Below are 7,157 nucleotides of genomic sequence, written 5' to 3'. Positions count from 1 at the left end.
TTCCATCTCTTTTTGTAGGACGATTTCCCCCATTTTATTCCTTTGTTTTCATAATGGCCCACGATGAGGCAAGCCTGGTCATTTGCTGTTCCTCTGCTTCTTCAGTGGGGGTGGAGCTGCACAGGAATCCTCCGGCTCTGATTCAGCAGAGACTCTCTGGTCTCCATTTCCTCAACAGTAAAAGAGGCAGGATAATTAAATAGCTCCCAGACCAGTTAATGGGAGAGAAGCAAACTCGGAGTGAAATGGTAGGTGTCAAAGCACTTTGCAAAGTGAACGGGTATATAAATATTTGGTGCGTCGTGTGAGTTCAGCTGGTCTCTGCCTATCACTATCTAATTGTGTAATTGACCCCCTACTACTCACCTAGTGTTGTTTCTGACCACAAATCCTTGAAACAATTAAAGTCTGCATGTTAGATTTGTCTTCAAGGATTTCTCCGGCCTGCCACTGTGGCATTAATGGACAGAACCAGAGAAGCGGAAGCAGTGTTTGATGAATGTACTATAATTGCTCTTTGGTATGACATAGTAATAGGAAAATTCATATAATTGACAATGTAAAGGCCCCTACTGTTAGCAGCTGCTTTAAATTTAATGGAGCTGAGATTGTTAATAGTCTTTTCTTCACAGGGGTCTTTCCTTTGGCAGCCATAGCACAGAGCAAGCTTGTCCCATCCTCTGCACTTTCCCTCCAGGCCCACAACCCAGCTCACTGTGACGGAAGATGATAGGGAATAGGTCCATTTGCACTTTTTCGTCTTGTCTTAATTATCTGGTAGAAACATTGGTGTGTGATACATGGCATTCCCTCCCTGTGAGACTTCTCCTTATGCAGCATGATGTTACAGAAGGACAGTTCTGGAACTGAACCGGGGATATGCCGCTTCCTAGCTGCAAGTCTGGGACAAGTTCCTTAACCTCTCTGGCTGTAGTCTCTTTTAGACAAGATGAAAACTAAAACCTAGATATTGTAAAGTGACTGGCACAGGGTATGGAACATGTTTATTAAATGTCGGCTTCCTGTTTTCTCTCCAGATGCCATACCAGACCTCTCAAATTAGCTAAGTCCTTCACTACCAGTTTCTCTGTCCTCACTCTCTGGTTTGCCACTTTTCTCACCAAAATGACACAGCAGTCTGATTCTGCACTACCAAATTCCTTAGAGCTGTTTCCCCTTTCCCTACAGGGGCTACTTTGTTTCACCAACCAACCAACCAACCACCATGGGTCTTAGGCTATAAGAAAACTGCAGAAGATTTAGCATAGGGAGTCCAGTTGCTAGAAACTTGGGGTCATTACTGTGGATTAGGTTTATTGGCATAGGGCTGATTCATAGGTGCAAGTCAAAGCCAGAGTAAAGCACAAGTAATTCTACTTAGACATTGATGCATGTCTTTTAAATGAAAGACACCGGATTATAAAATTGTGTGTGTGAGTGTATATGTGTCTAGGACCAAAAAAAAAAAAAAAAAAATGGTGGGTGGGTGGGAGGCAGACAGGGAGAGAGCAAGAGAGGAGAATTCTGCTGGGGCTCAGGCACCTGCAGGAAGAGACATGTGTGACTGTCACCAGCACCAGCCTTCTCCAGGTAAACCAAAGCCACAGGTGCTGAGTCACTTCTCTCCACCATCACTGAGACCATCTTCCTGTGCAGTGATTTCGTGATTACTATTAACTGGGGACTATATCCTTTATCTTGGGAACAGATGGACATGAGGATGGGCCCAGACTGGACCAATAGAGTATTTATAAACTGCTGCTGGAACGATCCTGGAAGAACACTATAGTTTCCTCACCATCTCCTAGAAGAATTCTCCTAAGAAGGAAATAGTATATTAATTTTATTAAATTCCTGGTTCTCTACTGTCTGGACTTCTCCCTTGCTGACTCCTTAATGTGTGTGCTGCTGAAAGTTACCATCTTTTATAAGCACTATTGATTTTTTTTTCATGTCTCCCAGTCATCTTTAATCAGAATATTCTGTCACCTCAGAATCTTCCATTGGAAGATTTTATTTGACATAAAAGCTATTAATGGCTGGCGTTCAACACTCTACCCAACTCTTATGCTCTGATGAGCCCTCTGATGTTCCACTCCACCATTTTATGCTTTTCTTTTTGCTTTTTTTTTTTATAAGTTGTTATTATCTGGAAATGCAGTAACAGGCGGCAACAAGGTACCACTCAACAAAGAAAAGATCAGAATGCTGCCATCCATTAAAGGACAAATGGAAGATATATAGCTACTTAGGTGTGTACCAGCATTTATAAAACAGGGAAAAACAGATACAATCTCCAAGATATGTCATTTCCCTGAAGTTATGAGCACTCAGGGATATATTTCTGATGAATTGATCTTTGCCAATAATCATCTTAACACATAACTTTGCAAATATTTTGAGGAATCATGTATGTCTGCCAAATGTTTGTGCTCTTGGTACAATTTAGGAATGTCCTGTCTACATCATTAGTCCCACTAATGTTTGGATGCTCCTGTTTGGACAAAGACAGTTCTCTGGAGACAGGAGGAGCCATGAGTTGTGATAAGCCAATGTTCACATGTATACTGCCTAATAGAAGACATCTGCGTGGGGGACCACAGCATTCAACTATCAACTCCTTGCACTTCTCATCACTTGCTACCTATATTAAGTTCACACCTTCTAAGCACAACTTCTTCAGGATTTTGGTTGGTCATATTTTGGGGGAAACTTGGGTTAGTGGGATGAACCATAGCATCTGCTGCTGTGCCTTCTTAGGTAAAATGTGTTTGTCTGTGACATGTTGGTAGATCAGACACTCTACCAGCCTGTGGATAGTGGTGCTCGCTAATAGCAAGTGGACCCAAAAGGCAAACCTGGAATATGGTTTGATTCTGGTCAGTGATGAATGGCTGCCACTCGTGGGGGGCAGGGTGGGGAAGGAGTTTAATAACATCAACTTGCTACAAATGGCCGCTTGGTTTTCTTGAGTAGTGGTACTCTTCTGAGGTCTCAGTTTTGTTCTCTTTGGCTGGTGGGCGGGATATTGCAAAGGGCAGGAGTTAGACTGCATTAGTGAGGGAGGCCATGCTATCCGAATCCCAAATAGCCTCTAACTCTGCCACTGTGGCGACTCTCTTTGTGAGTTCATAATGCAATCACTGTGGTGGTCAAGGACAAAGGTTAGAAGATGTCCACTCACTGAGTCATCTTGTCTATGAAGTGGTTTAATGCCTCTTCTGAGGTGGATGCTCTCTGCTCAGCATTAATGTGTGATACAAAGATCCTCATGTGCTGACTCTCAAAGATCCATTTAACTGACACTTTCCCAGACTTCCTATTTCCAGTTCTTTGATCTGGTTCTTTCCAAGACATTGACCAATCAGATAAGCCATTTCTGCCTGCTTGTGAGTCTATATATACCTTTCCCTTTGCCTACTATTTCTGCATTTTAAATGCATCATCCTTGCAGTGTCTGAATCTCTGCCCAGTGGAAGGTTTTCCCCATGACATTCTTTCTGGGCTTCCCCTGAAAGATGACCTGGTACAGCGATACTTCATTTTTTGCTTGCACTCGCTTACTAAACTGACCCATCTGTGAATCAAGCTTGCATATTTCCTTTCCCATCAGTTAGTCATAGAATATGACCATGTGACCAAAGTGTGAATTGAGACAAAGGCACCAGAGAAACATGGGCTCTGAGCAAGCTGTTCATGCACCTTCTTTGTGCCCTCTGGAGCAGCTTGAGCCTGATTCTGGGTGTACCACACCCACTTTATTAATTGCTGCTAGGACTGCCCAGTGTGTTGATTTGGTAAGTCTGAAAGTATTCAATTCATGATGAGTAGTTCTGTCTATACAGTCATTTAATTCCCAAGGACAGATGTGCAGTTTCTAAGGGTCTAGTATTATACTGAGACCTGTTTTTTGAATGGAGTGTAGTTTTTTGCTACATGTGACATAACTTTGCTTCCAAATCATAGGAGTTTCTGCTGTGACCATCCTATTAGGCCTTGCCAAAGCCCTACACAATGTCTTTCTCTACCAGAATCTGTCTAGTATCATGGAGTCTGCTGAGCCATGGAGATCAAATGTCAGCACTTCAGAACCAAAACCTGAAGGACTACAGAGAACTTTCTTTTTCTGGACCTTAACTGAAACTAATAGCCTTCAAACCAACATGGTGAATTGGTAGTTTCTATATTCCTAATGGAATATGCTGCCTATAAAACCCAATGGAACCTATCAAAGGTTGGGTTTCATTCTTTGTGGTGGGGAATATTAGGTATTTCCCCATTCTCTGGATTGCATGTGCCTTTCTTTCTTTCTTTCTTTCTTTCTTTCTTTCTTTCTTTCTTTCTTTCTTTTCTTTCTTTCTTTCTTTCTTTCTTTCTTTCTTTCTTTCTTTCTTTCTTTCTTTCTTTCTTTCCTTTCTTTCTTCAGAGAGCAGGTTATGTGCATGAGAAGGGGAGGAGCAGAGGGAGAGGGAGAGAGAGAATTTCAAGCAGACTCCACACCCCCTGCAGAGCTCAGTGTGGGGCTTGATCTTATGACCCCAAGATCATGACCTGAGCTGAAATCAAGAATTGGATGCTTAACCAATGAAGCCACCCAGGTGCCCCTTGCATGTGCATTTCTAAGGCATCTATAGTATTTGCCACTTTTTGGTCATCAGCTTCAATTAATATGATATTAATCCCCCCAAAATATCTAGACAGTTGAAGGTTAGCAGAATGTGCCACCTCAAAATATGCCACTTTGGCATAGGCTTATTTTGTTTGAAGGCAATTGAGAAGAAGTAAATACAAGAAAAGCTCTTTGCCCTCCCCCAATTTGCTTTAAGGCAGGATATAAATTTATAAAGGTGTCCCCCTTTCCATCTCTACCAGGTAGGAGAGTTAATCACCAGAGATAACCAGGTACTTATCAGCCCAGAGATGATACCAAAGGAATCTATATAACAAACTTCGCAACAAGTCCTTACGTACTGTTTCCCCATATTTTTGCCTTCCCACGGAATGCTGCCCCTAGAACTTAAAGTCCCTTGCCTTTGTCTTGTCATGTCTCAAAAATATATTGCTCTTTTGTTAAGATGTTATACAAACCTGTGCTCTAACCACCCCTGTGAGTTACTCATCTCTGAGTGCTCCCAAGTGCATGTGCAGTGCACATGTTAATAAAGTTCTGTTTGTTTTTCTGTTGTTAATCCATCTTTTGTCAGGCTAATTCATAGAGCCCCAGCCAGTGAACCTCAGATAAGTAGAAGGAAAATAGTTTTCCTTTCCCACACAATCCAGGCCCCTTCAATCTATTGTATGCCAGAGATCTTGAAAATTAGCATAACCTTGGGATATGACAGTGAATGTATATCCCATGTGAATATAAACTGCTCTCATTTTCCTTTTTTGTGGGTTATGGATTGCTTGTACAATATCCACACATTGTGTACCTGAGGCTACATTAATCTTCTCTAATGAAGGTACCACATGTGTTACGGTGGATCCAACCAATTTTTATGGTGGCTATTTTGGTGGATGAAATGGGAATATGGTGGGAAACATCACCTCTACATGTTTTAAGATCACAGTAACTGATCTTATTATTTTGCTGTGCTGTGATATTTTTGTTTACTCTAATTTCTGGGGTGGGTAAGGATAGTTTCAGGGGTTACCACTTGGCTTTTTTACTACAACCATTCCTAATCAATAGGTCAAAGAACCAATCTTAAGTTTCTGCCAACTGCTTGAATTATACATTTGGGGACCAGGGAAATGATAACCAAGTGGGTCCATAGAGACAGTAGCCCCTACTGTGAGACAGACCTGGGTCAGAACTCCACGTATTACTTTTATTAACCGAACCCCTTATTCCCTCAACTCTCATGGGGAGGAGAGCAAGGTGGCACTTTGAATCTCCTGGTATCATATTGCACTTGGACTGGATATCTACTAGGCCTTGAAAGATCTGGGAATTCACCTTTCCCAAGTGTGCCATTACCCAAATAAGTGGCTATAGGTTCTACTGGGGAAGGATAAAGGAATCACTACTGTATATAATTGCTAATGTTTGCTTCAGCAGCATATATACAAAATTGGAAAGATACAGAGAAGATTAGCATGGCATCTGCACAAGGATGACACACAAATTTGTGTATATAATTGCTGTGGTGCCATAGAGACCTTCATCATCTGGACCCAGATGCTTCCTCAGTCAATGAATGGGTTTTGCATCTGGGAGTTGACTCCAGTCTGGAAACTGGGCAAAAGTTCATGACTTTCCACTGGGGAGGGTTACCTCTGCCTTCTACTTCTCCATTCCTGATTTTCCAGATATAGGTAGGTAGGTAGGTAGGTAGATAGATAGATAGATAGATAGATGGATTTGACAGTACCCTGGGCAGTAGTATTGATCTTGCGTCTAGAAATACCATGTATTTCAAGTTATCTCTATAGACCATTTTAAGTTAGACCCCTCTTGGCTGCCATTCATACTTTGCTAACCATGCTATTCCAAGATCCTGTCATGCCCATTGCTTCTAGGGAACTCAGTTCTGTAACAGCTACCAGTTCATCTCATAGAAGACAGGCAATACTCAATTCACAGCGCTCTCCATAGCACATACCCTCCCCAATGTCTATCACCCAGTTGAATCAGACATCTGTACCTCTGAAACAAATAACACATTATATGTTAAAAAAAAAAAAAAAGATAGCAGGAAGGGAAGAATGAAGGGGGGGAGATCGGAGGGGGAGATGAACCATGAGAGACTATGGACTCTGAGAAACAAACAGGGTTCTAGAGGGGAGGGGGGTGGGGGGATGGGTTAGCCTGGTGATGGGTATTAGAGAGGGCACGTTCTGCGTGGAGCACTGGGTGTTATGCACAAACAATGAATCATGGAACACTACATCAAAAGCTAATGATGTAATGTATGGTGATTGACATAACATAATAAAAAGTAAATAAATAAATAAATAAAAAGAAGAAGACAGGCATTACTGAGCATTGCAATGATGCTGGTGTGTTCCTCCCCAGTTCATTCCTTATTGCTTTAATAAATGGAGTGCTCTCCAGGCCCTCTTAAGGAAAATGATGCTGGTAGGTTTTCCAGTTGTATATAATTGATCCATTCTAGAATGTTCAGCTCCATAACCCTTTTGAGCTCTTTCTCACA

General features: G+C 41.8%; 1 non-coding gene across 1 annotated transcript; it reads left to right on the top strand.

Moving 5' to 3' along the window:
- The first annotated feature begins 6,045 nt into the window (after window positions 1-6,045).
- On the top strand, window positions 6,046-6,151 carry LOC114201437 (U6 spliceosomal RNA). Its single transcript, XR_003607641.2, has one exon. It is a non-coding gene; the product is annotated as a U6 spliceosomal RNA (small nuclear RNA).
- The last annotated feature ends 1,006 nt before the right edge of the window (window positions 6,152-7,157 follow it).

Source organism: Eumetopias jubatus, unplaced genomic scaffold (genome assembly GCF_037043125.1).
Source record: "Eumetopias jubatus isolate StellerSeaLion01/CBP00866 unplaced genomic scaffold, mEumJub1_p1.0 scaffold_15, whole genome shotgun sequence".
Classification (NCBI taxonomy): Eukaryota; Metazoa; Chordata; class Mammalia; order Carnivora; family Otariidae; genus Eumetopias; species Eumetopias jubatus.
This window is presented reverse-complemented; position numbering and strand designations above follow the sequence as displayed.